At 34.7% G+C, this 22,241-nt stretch overlaps 1 protein-coding gene across 6 annotated transcripts in view; it reads right to left on the reverse strand.

Annotated features, from left to right (window-relative positions):
* The window catches only part of LOC123531610 (transmembrane protein 98-like), a 57,073-nt gene that overhangs the window by 19,184 nt on the left and 15,648 nt on the right, over positions 1 to 22,241 (reverse strand). Inside the window, exon 3 of one of the 6 annotated variants that reach the window (XM_045312724.2) lies at positions 17,962 to 17,996. The exons of 2 other annotated variants lie outside the window; for them this stretch is intronic. The gene's annotated coding sequence lies outside the window, so the exon portion shown is untranslated. Of the gene's footprint in view, positions 1 to 9,566; positions 9,856 to 14,258; positions 14,372 to 14,430; positions 14,568 to 17,961; positions 17,997 to 22,241 lie in introns of those variants that run through there. 3 more of the 6 variants (XM_045312728.2, XM_045312729.2, XM_045312725.2) reach the window with 3 other exon arrangements.

The raw sequence follows: 22,241 nt of genomic DNA on the forward strand, positions 1-22,241 counted from the left end.
TTAGTACTTACAATCTCTGGCCTACTTAAAAAACCCAGGAAACTTTTTAAATTGCATGTCTTTAGTAATCCTCCACTATCATTTTCCCAAGGTGAAAAAAATATAGTTTTTGTTTACATAATCAATATACTTCCCTCTCCTACAAATGAACACACATAAACAGATCACACTGTACATAATAAACAAGGTTATAACCACAAATTATCAGGAGTATATTAATTAATACATGCTACATTATCTATGTGTTTCAATGATAAATTCGTTCAAGGTGAAAACAATAAATTGTTCATTGTCATCCCCAAAAACAATCGCATCAAACACAAAGAGATTAAATAAAAGCGTACACTACACTAGCAGTCTCTGCATATACGCGATGGGCAAAATTTTTCCTAGTAATAGAACTTTTTCAAACTTTGGATATTGAAGGACAATCATCTAAGAAACAAAGATATGCAATAAAAGACATAGGTCACCTGAGTATTGAAAAACAGTTATCTACCCTTGAAAACGGCATTTCCCCGAAGAAGAAATTCTATTATTGGGAAAAATTTCACCCATCCCGTATACAGAGACTGTCAGCGTAAGCCTTTAATATAATGTATGTGCACAATTTAGAATCTGTGACTTCAAAAGTAATGAATTGCTTCTGAGAAAATTCCAGCACATTTTCGTCTAGTTACTGTCTCAGTAGTCAGTAGCGTTATTTAAATACAGCTGTGAGAAAAAGGCGAAAAAATCCTCATCTGTTTCCCTTTCATGGTTTTCGCTCACATAAAATGGTGCACTTACAGGCTTTAAATTACACTACTGATTTTACCCAACTTGAAAAGACACCATAATTATTGCAGTCAGCCATGAAGTTTCATCATAATAAATACCACTAAGAAACAAGTGAATAGGAACCCCAAATTTTGAGGTCCGCAGATTTAGTAAGAGTGGAATCCTCTGAGTGCGTTTAAGCCATATAGCCAAAGAAAATGTGAAGCTATGTTGGACATAAAACACAATACAAAACCTTGCTATAACAGAGTTCATTCATTATATCTTTTTTGTCTCCAGAAAAATTTCCATTTTGCGAATATGGTGACTTCGATCAACAACAACCAACGATATCAAATATTGTAAGCTTCGTTACTTTTGCAAACAAGTATACATGAGCTTTAAGTATGAAGAGAAAATCTGTACAAATATTGATACTGCAATTAAGATCCAACTGTCTACATGGAGCAATTAGCTCTGCTTGATTTATACACTGATTTTAATTGATTAGACGTGAATTTTGTAAATTCAGTCAGCTTTCAATGCAAAAAAAATAAAATGTTGAGAGAGAATTCATACAAATGTTTTTAAAACTTAAGATTTTATCTCAAAAGGTTTAATGTAAATTCAAAATGGTTATTTGAAGTGAAGTACGTTAATAATCAAGTTTTATAATATCATGATATTTATGGGGGAATAATACTGAAATTTTACTTTGATCAAACTAATTCATGCTTTAATACTGTTTGATCCACCTTTTCATAAATTTCCCCTGGTATTATTTTAAGCTTTATCCTGCTAGATTTCTAAAATGGACTGTTCTATTATTCAATTTGGGCAATACCATTTACTATTCAAAGGGGTGTTCACCGAAATACACTGACAGAATAGTGAACAATGCAGAACAAGATGCTGACCACAGCACAGACAATATCAGCCTGCACCCCCGGCGAAATGGAATTCATGAAATCATGAATTTTTCATCACAATTATGAATTATTCATCAACTGTTCTGGATTACTTCTTAATCTAACTTCATGAAGTTTTGTGCATGAAGTGTTGTTTGATCTACTTCATGAAGATATCAAGCATTACTGACCATTCATAAAATCCTTGAAATATTCATGAACTAGTTTAAGAATGAATAAAGATTTTTTCATGAATGTCAATACCTATAGAATTCAAGAAAAATTCTGGGGAAAAAAATGATGAACATTTTATGAGCAGTTTAAGAATATTAAATTCTTAAAACATTCTTTATGTGTTCTTAAGAAAAAGTCATGAATATTCAATGAGTATTCTGTGATTCATTAAAGTACTAAAATTCAAAACCATTTTCTAGTTCAGTGCTAGTTCTTGAACCTAATTGTGAGTTTCTGAACTGTCCATTCATTAAACATAAAACTTAGGTTTACCTTTTACAATAAATGAATAAGTTCATGAACTGTTCATGAATGTTCATGAACATTAAATTCATGTCACATGATCAGTTTCCATTATTTTGTTGCATGCTGGGAAATTTTTTGCACATGTGATTCAGCAATATTTGAGAAGTTTGTGCAGCAAATGAGAAGGAAATATTTATCATACTACAGTTAGGAATTGTTTAAAAGGAACATGAGAATTATAACTGAATATCAGATAAGTAATTATGGTGTTGTTATAATTCGTTCATTTTAAAAATATAAAATCCTTCTAAAATGTCACAAGTTTTCACGACCCTGAAGCAAAGCTAGTATCTAAATTTCAATCTTGAGATTAAAGTAAATTATATATTGTTTAACTTAATGTTTTGTATTTTATACAGCAATTGTTTACTTTTTATTAAGCTTCCAATCCCACTCCAGTTTACTGTTTGACTCAACATTTCATTTGTTGAGGGTGGAAAATGCCCCTGTCTAATGAATATGCATACTTCATGAAGTATTCCTGAAGTTTGCATGATTATTTCATGCAGGACTTCATGAAGTCTTCATGAGGAAGAAGTGAACTGAAAATGAGACAAATTCATTAACAACTCATGAAATGTAACTTCATGAATAATTCATGAACAACTAAATGCATAAAAATGCATAAAATCAAGCATGTATTGTTTGCATGAAAAATTCTTGACCTATGCAATAATTAATGTTCATGAAGACTTCATGCAATTATTCTTCAAAAAACACTTCATGAATAATGCATGAAGTTTTTGTTCTTAATTTCATTGTCTCATTTTCAGTTCACATGTTTGCCATGAATACTTCATGAGTTATTTTCAGTAAAATTGATGGATGCATAAAAATGCATGAAATCAAGCATGGGTATTTTGCATGAAAAGTTCTTGAACTGTGCATTAATTATTCTTCATGAAGACTTCATGTAAATATTGTTAAACAAGAGTGCCGCCAAGCGGGGCAATATACGACCGAAGGCTTACATCATAGGATGGGAGCAAAATTTTAAGAACTTGACTGTTGTAGCCCCAAAGGACTGGAACAACAAAAGGAAAACTTCAAAAAACAAATCTAAGTCCACAAAAAAAATATTCAAAGTAAACATGCGCTCTGCACATCGTCTCAGTGTGGTGAACATTTGTGTACAGTTTCCTTGAAATCCTTCAAGGGGTTCAAGAGTTACAGAGCAGACACGAAATTGCTAACGGACAGACGGACGGATGGACGGACAGACGGACATCAGCATCATAACATAATACGTCCCTTCGGGCGTATAAAAACATTTCATGAATAATGTATGAAGTTTTTGTTCTTTTATTTCATTGTCTCATTTGCAGTTCACTTCTTTGACATGAATACTTCATGAATTATTTTTAGTAAATTTCATGAATTTCATGAAGAAACTTTTTGAGCTTTTCTTGAACTTTTCATGAAGAATTTTTTTATATAAATTTCAGTGTGAAGGTCATATGTGAAGGTCAATTTGATTTTGGCCTTGGTGACCCTATAATATTCTCATTTAGGAGCAACTTTGGTACTAGGGATTAATTGTGGCCAAGTTTCATTGAAATTCACCCAGTTGTTTCAGAGGTTATGACAAGAATTTTCAACGCATGAAGGAAGCACCGAACAAATGTGATTCGATAAGCCCACTTACTGTCTCATTTTGCACTTCATGTTTTTTCCATGAACACTTCAAGAATAAATATTCTTATAACTTCATGAAGACATTTGCGCTTAAATTCTTGAATATTTCATGAACAATACAATTATAACAGCACTTCTTTGCCATAGATGATATAGTAATCCATCATATTTTCAGTTACTAAATAATACCTGTACTAATTAAGTAGTATCCATGCACTTGTTATTAAAAGCTGAGATAATGTATTGAAATTCATGAAACATAAATTTTGAATTTCATGAATATTTATTCATGAACTATTTTTGTGAAAAAAAAAGTTTCATGAACTAGTCAAGGTAACCAGTGGTAGGAGTGAAACATGAGATATCTGCATGTAATGGGATTCTTTGAACAATATCGGTATAGCTTAATACAAGAAAAAATTCTGTAGGTCAAAGTGTTGTTCTGTTAGTGGCTAGAGATTGTTTTAGTCTCTGCTGAGTCACTGTGACAATGACTGTCAGACAAGATCAGCCTGCACAACTACAGCCTAAAGTTTAAAGCACTCCAAAGGTGGTAATAGGAACTTTTTTTAAAACAAATCCTTGATTTGTCAAAAGTTGGTTTTGATGAGGTATTGAACCAAATTCTGACAAAAAAAATTTCTTTTTTTAAAATTCTTTTCTGACACTATTTGAGAATGGACTGTGATAAAACTTTCAGAATGTGTTAAGTAGCATTTCCATGCTAATGTATTGTATTTCTAAAAAGAAATAAATTCAAAACTAGAAAATGCTTTTGTAAAAAAAGCGCATGTCTCCCCCAATGCAAAGTCCTATAGGCAAGAAGTCTATAGGGGTCAGAAGCAAAAATCAAAGAGACACTGATGGTTGGCTGCAATAGGGATCATCTACTTCGCATGTCCAGTCATCCCGCTAAATTTCAACACTCTTGGCCTAGTGGTTCTCAAGTCACTGTTCAGGCTCCTGTGACCTTGACCTTTGATCAAGTGACCTCAAAATAAATAGGGGTCATCTACTCTGCATGTCCAATCATCCTATTAAGTTTCAACATTGTAGGTCAAGTGGTTCTCCAGTTATTTCCAAAAAATGCTTTTACATGAACAGGCCACTGTGACCTTGACCTTTAATAGACAAACCCCAAAATCAATAGGGGTCATCTACTTTGCATGTTCAATCATCCTATGAAGTTTCAACATTCTGGGTCAAGTAGTTCTCAAGTTATTGATCAGAACTGGTTATCAATGTTCAGGCCCCTGTGACCTTGACCTTTAATGGAGTGACCCCAAAAATAATATGGGTCATTTACTCTGCATGAACAATCATCCTATGAAGTTTCAACATTCTGGGTCGAGAGGTTCTCAAGTTACTGAATGGAAATGGTTTTCCATGTTCAGGCCCCTGTGGCCTTGACCTTTAACAGAATGACCCTAAATCATTAGGGGTCATCTACTCTGCATGGCCAATCATCCTATGAAGTTTCCTAATTCTGGGTCAAGTGGTTCTCAAGTTACTGACCGGAAATGGTTTTCAATGTTCGGGCCCCTGTGACCTTGACCTTTCACAGAGTGATCCCAAAATCGTTAGGGGTCATCTACTCTGCATGACCAATCATCCTATTAAGTTTCAACATTCTGGGTCGAGTGGTTCTCAAGTTATTGACCGGAAATGGTTTTCAATGTTCAGGCCCCTGTGACCTTGACCTTTAATTGAGTGACCCCAAAATCGATAGGGGTCATCTACTTTGCATGTACAATCATCCTATGAAGTTTCAACATTCTGGGTCAAGTGGTTCTCTAGTTATTGATCGGAAATGGTTTTCCATGTTCAGGCCCCTGTGACCTTGACCTTTGATGGAGTGACCCCAAAATCAATAGGGGTCAATTATTATTTATGACCAATCATCCTATGAAGTTTCAACATTCTGGGTCAAGTGGTTCTTTAGTTATTGATTGGAAATGGTTTTCAATGTTCAGGCCCCTGTGACCTTGACCTTTCACAGAGTGACCCCAAAATCAATAGGGGTCATCTACTCTTCATGACCAATCATCCTATGAAGTTTCAACATTCAGGGTCAAGCGGTTCTCTAGTTATTGATCGGAAATGGTTTTCAATGTTCAGGCCCCTGTGACCTTGACCTTTGACGGAGTGACCCCAAAATCAATAGGGGTCATCTACTCTTCATGATCAATCATCCTATGAAGTTTCAACATTCTGGGTCAAGTGGTTCTCTAGTTATTGATCGGAAATGGTTTTCAATGTTCAGGCCCCTGTGACCTTGACCTTTGACGGAGTGACCCCAAAATCTGGGGGAGACATAATTAGGAGTTTGGACGATTTTTAAAATGAGAAATTTTTTTTTTTGTTAATAGAATTAAGAATATTAAAGATATTTTAAAGATTCAAGAAGATCCTATGTCCGCCACTGGAGACCTTTAATTAGAAGGAAGTAAAGTTTAATATATACATTTGACAAAATAAGGCTGCATCAATTAACAAACAAGAGCACCGCAATGACGAGCAATATACGCCTGAAGGTATGACCTTTGACCCCAACTTTGACCTTGACCTTAAAGTGAGTCATTTGAAACATGCGCTCTGCAGGTTGTCTCGATGTGGTGTACATTTGTGTCAAGTTTCTTCAAAATCCTTCAAGGAGTTCAAGAGTTACAGAGTGGACACTGCTAATGGACAGACAGACAGACAGACAGACACCAGCATCATAACATAATACGTCCCTTCGAGCGTATAAAAAACCCTGTTTCGGATTACTTAATAGGTGGATCAAACAATAACATTTTAACCTAGGTTTAAATAGTAATTTCTCAAGATTCAACAGCCAAAAGCTTACGTAATGTTTGATCCATCAACTCAGTAAAAGGTATTGAATAAAGTTTGCCTTTATTTTCAACACCAGATATAAATTAATATGCAATGCATAGAGTATAGTTACTGAATGGCAATATCTTAATTTTGAAATATTCATTAACCTTTCTAATATAACTGTTCTCTTCTAAAACCTTTTTCAAAACAATTTAGTGAACAGTTCCAGTCTTATGATACTGTGTTCATATTGTTATTTCTCACTTGTGAACAAAAACTATGGAGTGGGTGGCTGTTGGGAACCAACTTTGATTTTTCCACATCTGGCAATTAGCGTGGCACACCGGCCTCCCATAGCACACAGGCCTTTCATAAATGTCTTCGTCTTTTCTACAATGCACTTTTTGTACCTTAGATTAACTGTGTTAATTATGTGCATTTCCGTTGCATTTTGATTAACTGATAATTTTTGTCACATGACAAAATTGCAGTCATTGTGCAATAGTGTCAATGCATTGATTAGCAACAGTTGATTACTTCGCAAGTTTGTTACAGATAATGACATTTCTTCATTTGTTATCTACATCTAGTGACACTTAGAAGAATAACATTTTGAACTGCTACAAGTGCCAAACCACTATCACCACCATCTTTCTATTCAGCAGAATACGGAAGAGCTTCTAATTACAAAGCCATTCAATGGGACACACGTCTGAACCATAAGTTAAACCTCTTCCATGACTTTTTATACCAATCCTTTTTATACCATTGGCAAAGACATTCACTGGTGCTATAACTTAGGCTTTAAAGACATCCTCTTACCTGTTACCAGACGGAAGACATAAAAGACCTCAAGTTCAGTAATCAAACCAACATCATTTCAATATTTATATATTTAGTCAAATTTAATAGAAATGCAGGTTTGTAAAACTCACACTTTACCTTACAATCTTGGTTGCTCAACTAGGATAAATTGGAAATATATGAATTCCGAGACTTACACACTGTTTTAAAACTTGCCTTTTGGTTCAGATTTTTTAAATAATAATATCTATCAAATGCAAAATGTAAAATTAGAAATTATATTGAAATCAGAAGCAGTCAATAATAATAAATAAATATTAATAAAATAATAATAAAAATAGTCCGCTTTTTCAATACTTTGGTGATAAAGGGGAGTAACTACAAATTTCCAAAATTTCCATAAAAATAGTAGAAAATACATTTCTAACAAGGATATAACTCTATGAAATGGACCTTTTGTTTGTTCATAAATCTACAGAAAATGCTAAAAATGAAAATTGTCAAAAATGTTACTCAAATGAGACTGACCACCTAAAATCGGACCAAAAGCTTTAAAGACAATGATACCAATGGCACGTGCAGCATTAGCTATTATCAAAGCCATTCATTGTAATTTATAATACAGTCAGAACTTCTTTAAAATGATTTTAGCTGCATGACAATTTTATGAACTGACCTCAATAAACCATTCTAAAGCCTGACTTTTGAGAGTACATGTAAACTGCAAAACAATACATTTTTTTTTGTAGGAACAGTTTTTTAACCCCTTTGAAAGTAGTGTACAACCAAACAGTAGGTGATGTAGGTTATCTTTAAAATTAACCAACATACTGCATAAGGCCAGCCTAAAATGATTTCTTACCAGTCTGAATACTGCGGTCATTTAAAAATAATTTTAACTATTAAATCAACCTTACAGATCCCTTATAAATATGCTGATCCCTGTGGTGGTCCCAAATTTGGTGCAAGGGACACAATTTTATAATTAAGCAACTTCTGAAAAAGCCTAGTACATACAATTTCAAGGCTAGAGATGTGTCTATAAACTGTACATACAAAATCTATGTTACTTTTGTACTGGTCGGTGTGGACTTACAACTTAGGAATGATTTACACAGGCCTAATGAAAAAAAAAATTGACAGTAAAAGTACCATCAGTCTGGAATAATTAACCAAGATTCTGTCACCTTGTGCATTAAATAGGCCAACAGTGAAAATATAAACTGAAACCCAATCTGCCTCACAGTAAAGTAAAGTAAGAAAGCAAAAAAAAAAAAAACTGCACTGTTTAATGATGATCAAAATTGAATGGATTACAGGAGGGGGTTGATTGGGCCAGGGTGGGGGAGAGATAAGAGGTAACAAGTGAGAAAAACTGCAAAAATTTGCTGCAAAAAAAGCATTTGAACCTGGCACCAACTTGCGAATGCATGACACTTTTTGCTGTTACTAGATACTTATGTTTTGAATTTCAAATTCTTGAAGAACATTACATTCTGTCAGTGGCTGCATTATCTTGAGTTTTGTACAAATAACTGTTAATTAGATAGTATCTTTCTAAATCTAAAGTTCAAAATTGACCTTCTGAGGCCCTTCATAGATCATGCCCCATTTCTTAATGATAACTTCAGTGGTGTCGTTGGGAAAACAAGAAGGTTAAGTTTGTTTTGATGTGCAGAACAGTAAAATATTTATACAGATGAGTAAAATACTGAAAAAAAACCTGTGATTTCGTGTCAAGTTTCTCATGCCAAACATGCAGTATTTTTAGGCTACTTGTTAATTTTTCAATGTAATGTACCAGATAATGTGAAACCAACTAGCATTTTTTCCCCTAAAAACGCTTTTTAACTTATGCAGAATCTCCATGGAAGCATTCATTGTCCTCTGACATTTTTCTTAACCAGTGGAGGTAATAACATGAAAAATATTGTCCAGATTCATCCCACACTTGTTGCAAATTCTGTGCCAGTGTCCAAAGAAAGAGCTCCCTGGCAGATCTATGTCTATATTTTGCATACAAAAAAAGCATGAATGCTTTGAAGCATATTTATAATAAACAAGTGATTTTGCAATGGTCATAAACCATATGATTCTTACCTACATTCTTCCCTCACATAAATTTTGCAAAATCCTTTCCTAATGGTCATTTAAGTTTATTACTCTGAGATGAACCTTGAATTTCACAAAATCCTCTTTCAACGCAAATGTAACATTGTTAATACCACACTAAATACATCCAAGTATCAACTATCAACAATAGTTCGCAAGGATCATAATCCCTTGTTCTTTTATAAAAGAAAAAAAATTGAAGCAAAACCGAGGAAAAATCTATCAGTTTTCTATCATACGGATAACCACAAATACGACACAATTCTTACATAATTTTATATGCAGATGAACACTGTAGTGGATATGACAATAACAAATACATACAAGGTAAATATAGATAACCTACATCATAAAACCAAAGCTAACCTGATAGTAAATACACTCTTTAAATAGGGTCATCATCGCCGCGGTCAATTTCAGATTGTAAACAAAAATGTTTAACAAGTCCACAAATCCCGGGTATCTGGCATATTTGTCATAATTTTCTCATGTCACACACACAACAAAAATAAGCTTTCTCTTTAATAAAGAAATGACAAAATTTTAATTAGCCAGGATTTATCCCATACATAATTATATTTTAATTGATATCTAAAAAACTAAGTTTTGAAAATTCAGTATATCACAAAGCCCATAATAAACGCTCTGCCCAATATTCACCGCTTTTTTTTTTAAAAATCATTATTACTATTTCATGTCAGAAGTAATACCTGTCTAGTGGTAATGACTGTTAAAATTCACTTATCAAAATAAAGATCTATAGCTTATATTCCTTGAAAAAGTTCTTAGGAAATTATACTTACTTTGTACAAATGTACAAAATTGTTAAAATCTATTACAAAGGCAAACACTCCATTTTTTTGAAAGACATAAAAGCTGCAAATGCTTGCAAACCAACTCAAAAATTTGTTCTGTACAAAGAGGGGATATTTTTGAAATTTTAATAGAAAAGGTCTTCACTCAGTATTTTCAATAGGTACCACAAGTTACCGGTCCCCAGAATCTTAATAAGGGCAAAATGAGCAACAGGCTGACAAAAATATCTCGCTACAGTGAGATACTATCATAACACTTTCACCGATTATTGTCAAAACATCACCAAAGTCACATTAAAATGTACATAAAGCCAGATTTCGTCATCTGATAAAGAATGTATAATTTGTTAAAAGGCTCTATCAGCTGCCAAATTCACAGATTTGTATCTTGGTAAGTTGCTACTATAATAAAATAGCTTTTAACTGAATGTTTCATGACACATCCATAAAAACTTTTGAATTTTAAAAATTACAAAATTTTGTTTAATGCCTTAATTTGGAATTATTTTGTTTATTTGGCATGGCTCAACATAATTTTTCTGCAATATTTCTTATACAATATTGTGGTCATGTGACCAGTGTTCTTCCAACACTTTCTCTATAGAAGTACTGCCTAAAAGATCAAACTCATGTCATCTCTATCATAAAGTAGTCGGGGAAAAAAACTTTTAAACAAATGTTAAGGAAGCTGGATGCAAGTGACGCCACAGACCACATTTGATGAAACTCTGACAAACTAGTGCTATCACTAAATCTAAGTATAACTCTGACCTTGAACCTACTTACCCAAACTGTGCACTCTGCACATCAACTGTAAGAGATAAACAACCGGTATTAGTTTTATGAAAGTCCTCCCAGCAGGTTACACAATCTGGAACAGACATAAAATTAAGCTATTTTACCTGTAAGTGTGACCTTGACCTTTAACCTAGTCTCCCGGCAAACTCCAACGCAGTGATCTCCCTTGCCGCTTCGCTCATTGATCACTGCCACCACAACATTCACGTGACCATGGCTCATCACTTGATGTCAGATCGGTTAAAAAATTAACTTATATATTCATATGTCATTATGATATACCAAACTTTTGACAATAACAAATCTTGGCCAGCAGGAAAATATTCAAAAGCCTCCATCTGTTTCGGCTTGGGTCAAATGGCAGCATTATAATAGTGAACCGCGTCAAAGATCAACGTCGACATACTCGTTTGTTTACTTTCAGTTTCGTTTCAGGATACTTAGCGGCCGTGTAAATAAATATCTATTTTCATTCAAAATCATTTTTTTTTTCATTATAGAACATTCACCTGAGAAAGAAGTTAAAAGAAGTGTAAACTTCGAAAACTAAATAATCATATAACTAAAAGAAGTCCACTTAGCTGAATTATAGCTAAAAACATTGTGTTGGCAGTGATCAATGAGCGAAGCGGCAAGGGAGAGATCACTGCGCTGGAGTTTGGTCTCCCGGGTTGTACATTCTGCATGTTGACTTGATGAGGTTAAATAATGCTAGTTCTGTGAAAATCTTTCAAGTGGTTAAGAAGATAGGGAGTGAACATGAAGTTAAGCTAGTTTACTATAAATCACCTGTGACCTTGACCTTGGATGATATGGACATGACGGATGGGCGGATGGATGGATCAAAAGATAAATACGTTTGAATCCAATATATCCCCATATATTTTATATATGGTGGTATAAAAAGGTAAGAGACCATCAGTAAATAATGCAACAATAATCTTATAATTCTGCTAAAACAATGACCCTTTGTCGTCTGCTTACCACTTGACATCTGACAACTGCCTGACTGAACTGCATCTTTTTCTTCACTCTGAGATGGCTAACAAGGAAACTGTTCATTAGTTTTTCATGCCGGTTTTGATTTACTATTTAACAAATGACATACTGCTAAATCATTGACATTCATGGAGGACTAGGGTTAGTCGGTCAAGTCAATCTAAGAAATTTAATCCCAATGAACAAGTAAAATTTCCATTAATTTTAACCTTTACCCTGCTAAATTTCTAAAATGGACTGGTCTATCATTCAATTTGGCCAGTACCACTTATTATTCAAAGGGGTGTTCACTGAAAATTTACTGAATGAATAGCGAACTTTGCAGAGGTGCAGGCTGATCTTGGTCTGCACTGGTTGCAAAGGCAAAATCACTTGCTGCCAGCAGGCTAAATGTAAAGTTCAATAACTGGAATCCACAAATTTATATCTCCATGAAATATCCATTTTTTTGTAAAACCATGAAATTAGGTGTCCGCATAAATTAAATGATTTCGCAGTACCTCAGTTCTGTTCAGTTAGTGTATGATATGATAAACTGCTTCTGATTATTACAGGATCTACAGTTTTCACCATTTTAATAAAGATATGCAAAATAATTAAAGACATTTTAGATTTCACAATTTGTCACATATTTCTGCAATCTCACACACGGCCATTTAATACGTAAGATAAATAAATTTATTCTGCAGCTTTTAATTAAATGAGAAACTGAATCAAACTCTGTCATAAAACACATATCTAGTAAACATTTTTTCATAATTTCTTTTTTTGTTGTTTGTCTTGAAAAGGTGAAAAAAAATTCAGCCACCAAAAGGTAGAGCATGTGACTATGAATCAAGAAGCAAAATTATTATGTTATCTGTGACAATTTAACAGAAGCATACCAGGTAGTTGTCAGTTACTTGTGGATAACAAGTAAGTACTAGTACAGAATCCAGGAACCAGACAGTCAAGCATTTTATAACTAAAATAACTGTTGAAAAAGCGGAAAATGAAGGCCCTGGATTGTTCAAGTGAGTTCCACAGCACCAACATGTTTCGCTGGGGCTATGGGTTTTAACAAAATAACATGAATCAACTATTAACTGTAAACTGTATCAAACAAAAAACTGTATCAAACAGTGAAAGTATCAACCCATAAACTATGTCAGACCATAAACTGTATCAACCCATAAATTGTATTAAACAGTAAATGTATCAAACCGCAACTGTATCAATCGGTAAACTGTATTAAACCATAAACAGTTTGAAACCATATACTGTATCAAACAGTTCAAACCCTATAATGTATCAAACCATAAATTATATCAAACCCTAATTCTAACACGACCCGATTTGTTTTTCTATTAAACAAAGAAGATTGAAAACTGTGTGTTATTATTCAACAATTCATTTTTCTGACGTCACAATTATTACGTCATAGCATTAGACGGCATAGCAGTGCGCTGGAAAAGAAATCAGCAGAAATCAGACACATATTTGATGGATATCGTCAAAGATGTACGTAATAATCCTTGATAACGTGTTAGAATCGAAATAATATATCTCAAACAGTGATTTGCTCATGTATAAAACCCTTGTTTGTCGTTTAGCTGTGTATTATTATATCCTTCGCATCTAAACTCCAAACAATGATTTTATTCAATGACAAATCACTGTTTGGGATATATCATTTCTTAAACAGTATCAAACCATAAATTATACTAAACTATAAACTGCATCAAACTGTACACCGATTCAAACAGTAATATTGAGCATCAGTAACAATTTCTCTATACCGGAAATTGTTTACTGATCCCAAGTCCAACTATGAGTTTAAACTGTATTCCATCAATTTTCAGAAATTATCATATCGGCATTATTTCAACTTTCATCTATCTTAACATAAGAAGGTTTTTTTCACCATCTATACCCACAATAACTTTTATGCTAACAAACAATTTCCTTACATTTTCAATATAATCTTAAAATGATTAACAGCTTTGTATATAAATGTTCAAACAAGCGCAAAAAAAAATCGAAATACAAGCAAAAGCTATTATTCCAATCAATTTTCACAGATACTAACATTTCAATATATTTCCTCTTCAAAGTGCCTTGTTTCTGACAAAAATCTGCCTTACTTTCACAACATGATTCCGAAGATATTCAAATCAATCAAACATAGAAGCTGAAATGTTGGAGCAAACTGAAGCTATGAATAAATTTCATTCCAACCAACAATTAATTTAGATTATTACCATTATTTCAATATAAGTCCTCTCCATAGTTCCTTGCTTTGTATTTACAACATGATTTTAACGATTTACAAGTTTGAACAGTCAATCGTTCAAACAAGCGTAAAAATTGAAATGGGTGAGGAAACGATTGTTGGTACATATTACTGACTCATTAGATCATGGTTGAATTGTCAATATCGGGTACAGGAAATATGTCGGATTACTTTTTATCCTTCTTTCATGGTTACATTCCTCTCCTAACCTTACATTATACGGATGGTTAATTTTCTACACAATTATAAATATTTACATCTCCCCATAAAATCTTGAATGAAACATATAATAGAATAAATCACTATTTTTCCATGGTCCACCTAGTTATATAGAAATACCTATGGCTGTATCAGCTCCAGTGGAACCGTGAGGTAGTTCTACTTCTTCGGATTAAAGTCTTATTTATGAAAATATAGAATTTGATTGAACCAAGATTTTAAAAAAACAAAAAACAAAACAAACAAGAGGGCCAAGATGGCCCTAGGTCGCTCACCTAAGAAACACTCCGTAACAGTGTAAAACATGTTTGACCTAGTGATTTCATGGAAACAAATATTCTGACCAATTTTCATTAAGATTGGACCAAAAAACTGGTCTCTTGCGATAAAACAAGCATTTTCTTAGATATGACCTAGTTTTTGATCCTAGATGACCCATGTTCAAACTCGACCTAGATTTTATCAAGGCAATCATTCTGACCAAAATTCATGAAGATCAACTGAAAAATACAGCCTCTATCACATACAGAAGTTTTTTCTTTGATTTGACCAAGTGACCTAGTTTTTGACCTCAGATGACCCATATTCAAATTCAACCTAGATTTCATTAAGGCAATCAACCTGACCAAATTTCATAAAAATCAATTGAAAAAAAAACAGTCTCTATCGCATACACAAAATTTTTCTTTAATTTGACCTAGTGACCTAGTTTTTGACCTCAGATAACCCATATTCAAAATCGACCTAGATTTCATCAACGCAATCACTCTGACCAAATTTCATGAAGATCAATTGAAAAATACATCCTCTATTGCATACATAATGTTTTTCTTCGATTTGACCTAGTGACCTAGTTTTTGACCCCAGATGACCCATTTTCGAACTCGGCATAGATTTTATCAAGGTAATCATTCTGGCTAAAGTTCATGCAGATCAGTTGAAAAATACCGCCTCTATTGCATACACAAGGTTTTTCTTTGATTTGACCTAGTGACCTAGTTTTTGACCCCAGATGACCCATTTTCGAACTTGGTCTAAATTTCATCAAGGGTATCATTCTGACCAAAATTCATGAAGATCAATTGAAAAATACAGCCTCTATCGCATACACAAGGTTTTTACCTGATATGACCTAGTGACCTAGTTTTTGAACCCAGATGACCCATTTTCGAACTCGGCGTAGATTTCATCAAGGTTATCATTCTGACCAAAATTCATGAAGATCAATTGAAAAATACCGCCTCTATCGCATACACAAGGTTTTTCTTTGATTTGACCTATTGACCTAGTTTTTGACCCGAGATGACCCATTTTCGAACGCGGCCTAGATTTCATCAAGGCAATCATTCTGACCAAAATTCATGAAGATCAATTGAAAAATACCGCCTCGATCGCATACACAAGGTTTTTCTTTGATTTGACCTAGTGACCTAGTTTTTGACCCCAGATGACCCATTTTCAAACTCGGCCTAGATTTCATCAAGGTTATCATTCTGACCAATATTCATGAAGAAGAATTGAAAAATACAGCCTCTATCGCATACACAAGGTTTTTCTTTGATTTGACCTAGTGACCTAGTTTTTGACCCGAGATGACCCATTTTCGAACTCGGCTTAGATTTCATCAAGGTTATCATTCTGACCAATATTCATGAAGATTAATTGAAAAATACCGCCTCTATCGCATACACAAGGTTTTTCTTTGATTTGACTTAGTGACCTAGTTTTTGACCCGAGATGACCCATTTTCGAACTCGGCCTAGATTTCATCAAAGTTATCATTCTGACCAATATTCATGAAGATTAAATGAAAAATACAGCCTCTATCGCAAACACAAGGTTTTTCTTTGATTTGACCTAGTGACCTAGTTTTTGACCCGAGATGACCCATTTTCGAACTCGGCCTAGATTTCATCAAGGTTATCATTCTGACCAATATTCATGAACATTAATTGAAAAATACAGCCTCTATCGCATACACAAGCTAAATGTTGACAGACGACGGACGACAGACGACAGACGACGGACGACGGACGCCGGACATCGAGCGATCAGAAAAACTCACCTGAGCATTGCTCAGGTGAGCTAAAAATTAAAACATCAGTTGAATCATTTTACTTTCTTGTTTGGTTTGGTTTAACTGTTACCATGCTGGACACAATTGGTTTTACCTGTTCGCTATTCAGCCAGTATCGTTTTGGTAAGCACCCCTTTTAACAGTTAATGGTACTGTCCAGTAAGGGTTAAAGTAAAACGGATGCAATTTTATGTCCATATGGCAAGTTTTGATGGTTGAGTAAGACTGCAGGTGTTCCTATGTGAATCATTTCATGCATGGGAAGGCACCTGGGTAGAACCACAACCTTCTGTAAGCAAGTATTACTTAAATAAAATCTACATTCAACCCTACCATGGTGAGGGGTAAGCTATTCAAAGTCTGCAACCTCAGCCAATCTGCCACTGAGGCACACAATTAAATCTATTTTCTAATTAGCATAATGCTCAAATACATGGTGTTCAACTGAATAGCAAAAACTGTTGGAAGTTAATATGAACAAAGACTGTACTGGATATGGAACCAGTAGTTTTGCAACCATTACTAACAACATCTAAACACAAAACCACAGCACAGCAAGACAAAACTGAAAATGCATTTACTGAACTTGTTTAGTCCTGCCAGTGAATCAGCATACAAACAACAACATGGTTCTTTAATTCAATAAGAAATCATTCATATTTCTCTGGAAGTGGTTTATGCTGTTATGTAAATCCACAAAATTAAAAGCAAACAAACAAATTTCCCATCAATTTTTGTTTAAAATTTGAAAGCCATGAATTCATGTTGACGATACCTGTAAATATTTTGCTGATGAAATTACATGATATAGTTTAGTTTTGACGTTTGAGAGTTCAATTTATACACTGGTCTGCCGATTAGGAAAATTAACATGATTTACATTTTCTTATTTAGGTAAGAACCACTAATCTTATTGAAAAATACTACCTAATTAACGGACCATTCCATTATTAAAAGTACAAAAACATCACTGACCTCGAAACTGAACTATATTACTGTATACTAAACATACACAACAGAGTATTTTTTTCCCCAATTCATAAATAATTGTGATCCTCCCACAAATCAATGAGGTTCAATGACTAAAATAAAGTACTGAAAAATCATTTGAAGAATAATAGCCTGATGTTGCAGTATTTACATTAGACTTGTCAAGTCAACATTTTTCAATTTAACTGCTCCCTGAAAAGGCAGCTTTGTTACCTGTTTAATTTCTCTTTTCTTCAGTAATTTCAAAACTGAAAAGAATAAAAGACTGTTAATATATCAGATGGCATTTCAATATTTATAGTTGTAATTAATAATGAGACCATTTTATTTTGCACACTCAATTTTACAAAATGAATCAAAGATAACTAGAGCTCTCACTAAATGTGATCAATACCCCTGAACACCAGTTTCATACGTCAGTGTGTCCAAGGGACACAACTCTTTACTGCCTTAACTTACCCTTAATTTTAGTAAGTACTGATTTTTTCTCTTCTTTTTTTGAGGGCGAATTTACAGGAAGACTACAATAATGTAGATTCACACTCGTATTTCTGTTCCGAAAAAGCTAATATATACAATAATAAGGAGGGTTAATATGTCATAATTATGTTTCTTGGAGTGTAGAAAGAGTTGGCAATTTTATCATTTGAGAGTGCAAAATGATTGACCTTGAACCTTAGAGGTCATGACTGTCTTGGGCCAATCATATGCTGTGCCCAGGATTCAAACCTACAATCTTCTGACTGGAAGCTATGTGCACTAACTAATGAGCCAACCAATTAGACTAGATCATTTCAAATCCTAAGCATAAACAAGATTAGCAATTTCGTCCACTTTATCATTTTTTCAAAGTCATGAACACGTTGAAAAATTTCACCCACACTGTGGGCAAGTACCTTTAATAATGATTTCTAAGTTTCATTTGAATGAACATGGGTATATTTTAAGTACCTCTCCCCAAAAATCTGCGGAGGAGAGGGAAGAGAGGGCACAAAAAGAGCCATTACTCCAGAAAAATATAGGACATGAAAGTTCCAAAAACATGCACACATGCTGATGATGTAATTTGGAAGGAAACTGTATAAGTTGAGGACACAAGGCTAGTGTGACAAAAATACTGACAAATAGACAGACTGAAGGATGAATGGACAGTTCAAACACTGTATTCCTCTGGCGTCTTATGCGTATGCACATAGGGCATAAAAACTTGTCAGATAAACCCATTCTTCACAGCAATTTGTATTGACTTTTTTACAGGAGCTAGTAAAAACACACAGGAAGAATGATTTGTATTTCAATACTTTTGACTTGTGTACCCTGTGAAAAAGTATTTGAAATTCTTCATTCAAAAAGAGATATCATTAAGTGCAAGAGAAAGAGTTACTGAATTTGATCCATATCGAAGCGTGTGTCTGGTCACGATTTAAGCATCTGTCGTTAAAAAGTAGGCTATCATATGACTGAATGCACAATATGAACTTTGAGATACCATCAGTTACTCCATTTTGGCAGCTGCATGAAAACACTTACATTTAGCTAAGTAGTATGGAACGCCAGAGCTGTCTTATGTTAGATGAATACAAGGTACATAAATGTATCTTCTTTAGTTAGAGTAGTATCTTCTCAAGACCTTGTTATGTCTTGTTAATTACTGTGTTATCATGTTGACTTACAATGCTACCATATCTAACGTACGTACTATTTTGTAAGATTGACATATTATTTTGTAAACGACCATCCTATTTTCTCAAAGCAACATGTTATTATGTCCAGTGAAATTACTATCTAGTCAGAGTGACGTACTACTTTGTTAATACCCTGGTCAAAAGAATGCTACTAGCTCTGTAGGAGTAGGTTTTCAGTCGAATTTTGGCAAACTCGTCCGGCGTCTGCATGGACATCGTTGATTCCTACGACCGTCGTGCGGATTTTTTGAACTCGTAGAGGACTCGGGAACTTGGTAAAAATGTTTCACCGAGCTCCTGAGTTCTTTACTAGCTCGTAGAGATTTTCGGGAGCAGCTCGCAAGAGCCCCCAGAGAAGCTCTTACGGGCATCACATGGATTTGAAAAACTGTGAGGCTTGCTGATGCTCGCATGACTATCGTAGGGGACTTGCACGATCAATGTACGATGTCCGTACCATAGTCCGCACGGGGCTCGCAAGGCGTTACGATCAGCTGAGTGGCTACCAAAGGATATATTTTCAGACGTCGCAAAACTAGTTTATTCTTGTCGCAGGGACACTGTACAGACACTGTACGAGCACCGTATGAGCCAACGGACATCGCATGAGGTACAGCCGGACTCCTTGCGAGTTCCATACGACTTGTCTGTGATGTCCGTATGGATATCCTACGATTGTAAATGCAAATTTTTCAGAAGTTGCCGAACTGATTTATTCTTGTCACAAGGACACCGTGTGGACATTGTACAAGTGCCGCGCGAGCGCCGTACGAGTTCGCGAGCACCGTACAAGGTACGGCCAAGCTCCCTGCGGGCTCCGCACAACTAGTCTGCGATGTCCGTATGGATGCCCTATGACTGCATCCTCTAAAGATCGTACGGGACCCGTAGGTACTGTGACCAGACGCTACCATTGTGCAGAGATCATAAGGATTCTAAAATTGGTGGACTCGTACGAATTTTTAAAACCGTGCAGACATCGTACAGTTTTGTGACAAAGGCATAAACGACCATCCTATTTTCTCTAAATAACATGACATCATGTCCAGTGTTTTTATTTTCTTGTCAGTGTGACATACTATTTTGTTAAACAACTATCCTACTTTCTCAAAGCAACATGTTACCATGTCCAGTGAAATTACTATCTAGTCAGAGTGACGTACTATTTTGTTAAACGACCAACCTATCTTCTCAAAACAACATGCTATCGTGTCTGGCATGTCAGAGTGACGTACTATTTCGTGAAACGACCATCCTATTTTCTCAAAGTAACATGTTATGTTGTCCAGCATATATACTATCTTGTCAGAGTGACGTACTACTTTCTTACACAACCATCCTAATTTCTCAAAGTAACATGCTATCATGTCAAGTGTTATTACTATCTTGTCAGAGTGACATACTATTTTGTTAAACGACCATTCTATTTTCTCAAAGAAACACGCTGTCATGTCTATCAATGTAAACACTATCTTGTCAGAGTGACGTACTATTCTGTCAAATGGACATCCTATTTTCTCAAAGTAACATGTTACCACTAGACCATCAAGGAATAAGTGTCTGCATCGGAAATGTTGTTTACTGACTTTATCTGTTATTCTTTTGTTTGTTTACATTTCAAAATGCCATAATACTGTGTGATACCTATACTGTGTGATACCTATACTGTGTGATACCTATATCATATTACTATGCACTCAAACTGAGGTTAAAATAAATCAATGTAATATGCATAACATGACTAACATGAAATTATAATTCTTTCATTGCATAAAATAGAACAACAAGGTCCGAGTGTTTTCTTACATCTAAAATATGTGACATTTATTGCAATACTGTCAAAAAACGGAAAAATACTACCAAATTACTTGTGGGCAAAAGAGCAAGAAAGGTTTGTGTCATTATGCCCTACACAAAACACCAACAGTCCTGTCAAACAGTTTTTTATGACTTTTTTTATTATTTCAAAGCATACAATCCCGTACAAAATCAGGTAATATGTTTGAAGAAAGATCGGTTTGGTTTATCATCATTTTTGAGTTGGGTTTAACATCACACCAACACAATTATAGGGCATATGGCAACTTTCCAGCTTTTCATAGTGGAGGAAGACCCCAGGTGTCCCTCTGTGCATTATTTGATCACGAGCAGGCACCTGGGTAGAACCACCGACCTGTAAGCCAGCTGGGCCAGCTGGATGGCTTACTCACAAGAAGAATTCAACGCCAAAAGTAAGGCTTGAACCAACATCGGTGAGGGGCAAGTGATTTGAAGTCAGCGACAACCACGCGGCCAGAGGCCCCTAGTATTTGAGTTAACCTTATCCAACCGACAACTTCCCTGCTATAATCAGAAATGGGAGGATGAATTACCTAGAATGAATCCTCTTCAATCAATCATCATGGAGAATAAAATAACCAGCCAAAGATTCAAACATTTGTGCTTGGATGTCTTGTACTATAAGAGACAGGCTATTTCCAATCGAGTCATTTACAAAATATGAAATACATTGTTAAAACAAGAGGATCAAGATGGGCTAAAGTTGCTCACTGTCACAGTACAAAAATTGATGAAATTACGAAATCCATTTTTTCAGATCTTTCAATATTAGATTTCTTTATGTAAGCATAGTAACAGAAATCAAAAATCAAAGTCTATGCGAAGAACACTTAGTATGGTCTCCACTAAATATATTCCTGAGGCAAGAGTAACTGTTGTCTTTCTTTGTGACCACAGATATAACAGCTATTTCTAACAAGTGAATGAAGTATTGCCATGCAATACAAAGTCCCCTACTGGAAGGCACCT

The sequence above is a fragment of the Mercenaria mercenaria genome, chromosome 11 (genome assembly GCF_021730395.1).
Source record: "Mercenaria mercenaria strain notata chromosome 11, MADL_Memer_1, whole genome shotgun sequence".
Taxonomy (NCBI): domain Eukaryota; kingdom Metazoa; phylum Mollusca; class Bivalvia; order Venerida; family Veneridae; genus Mercenaria; species Mercenaria mercenaria.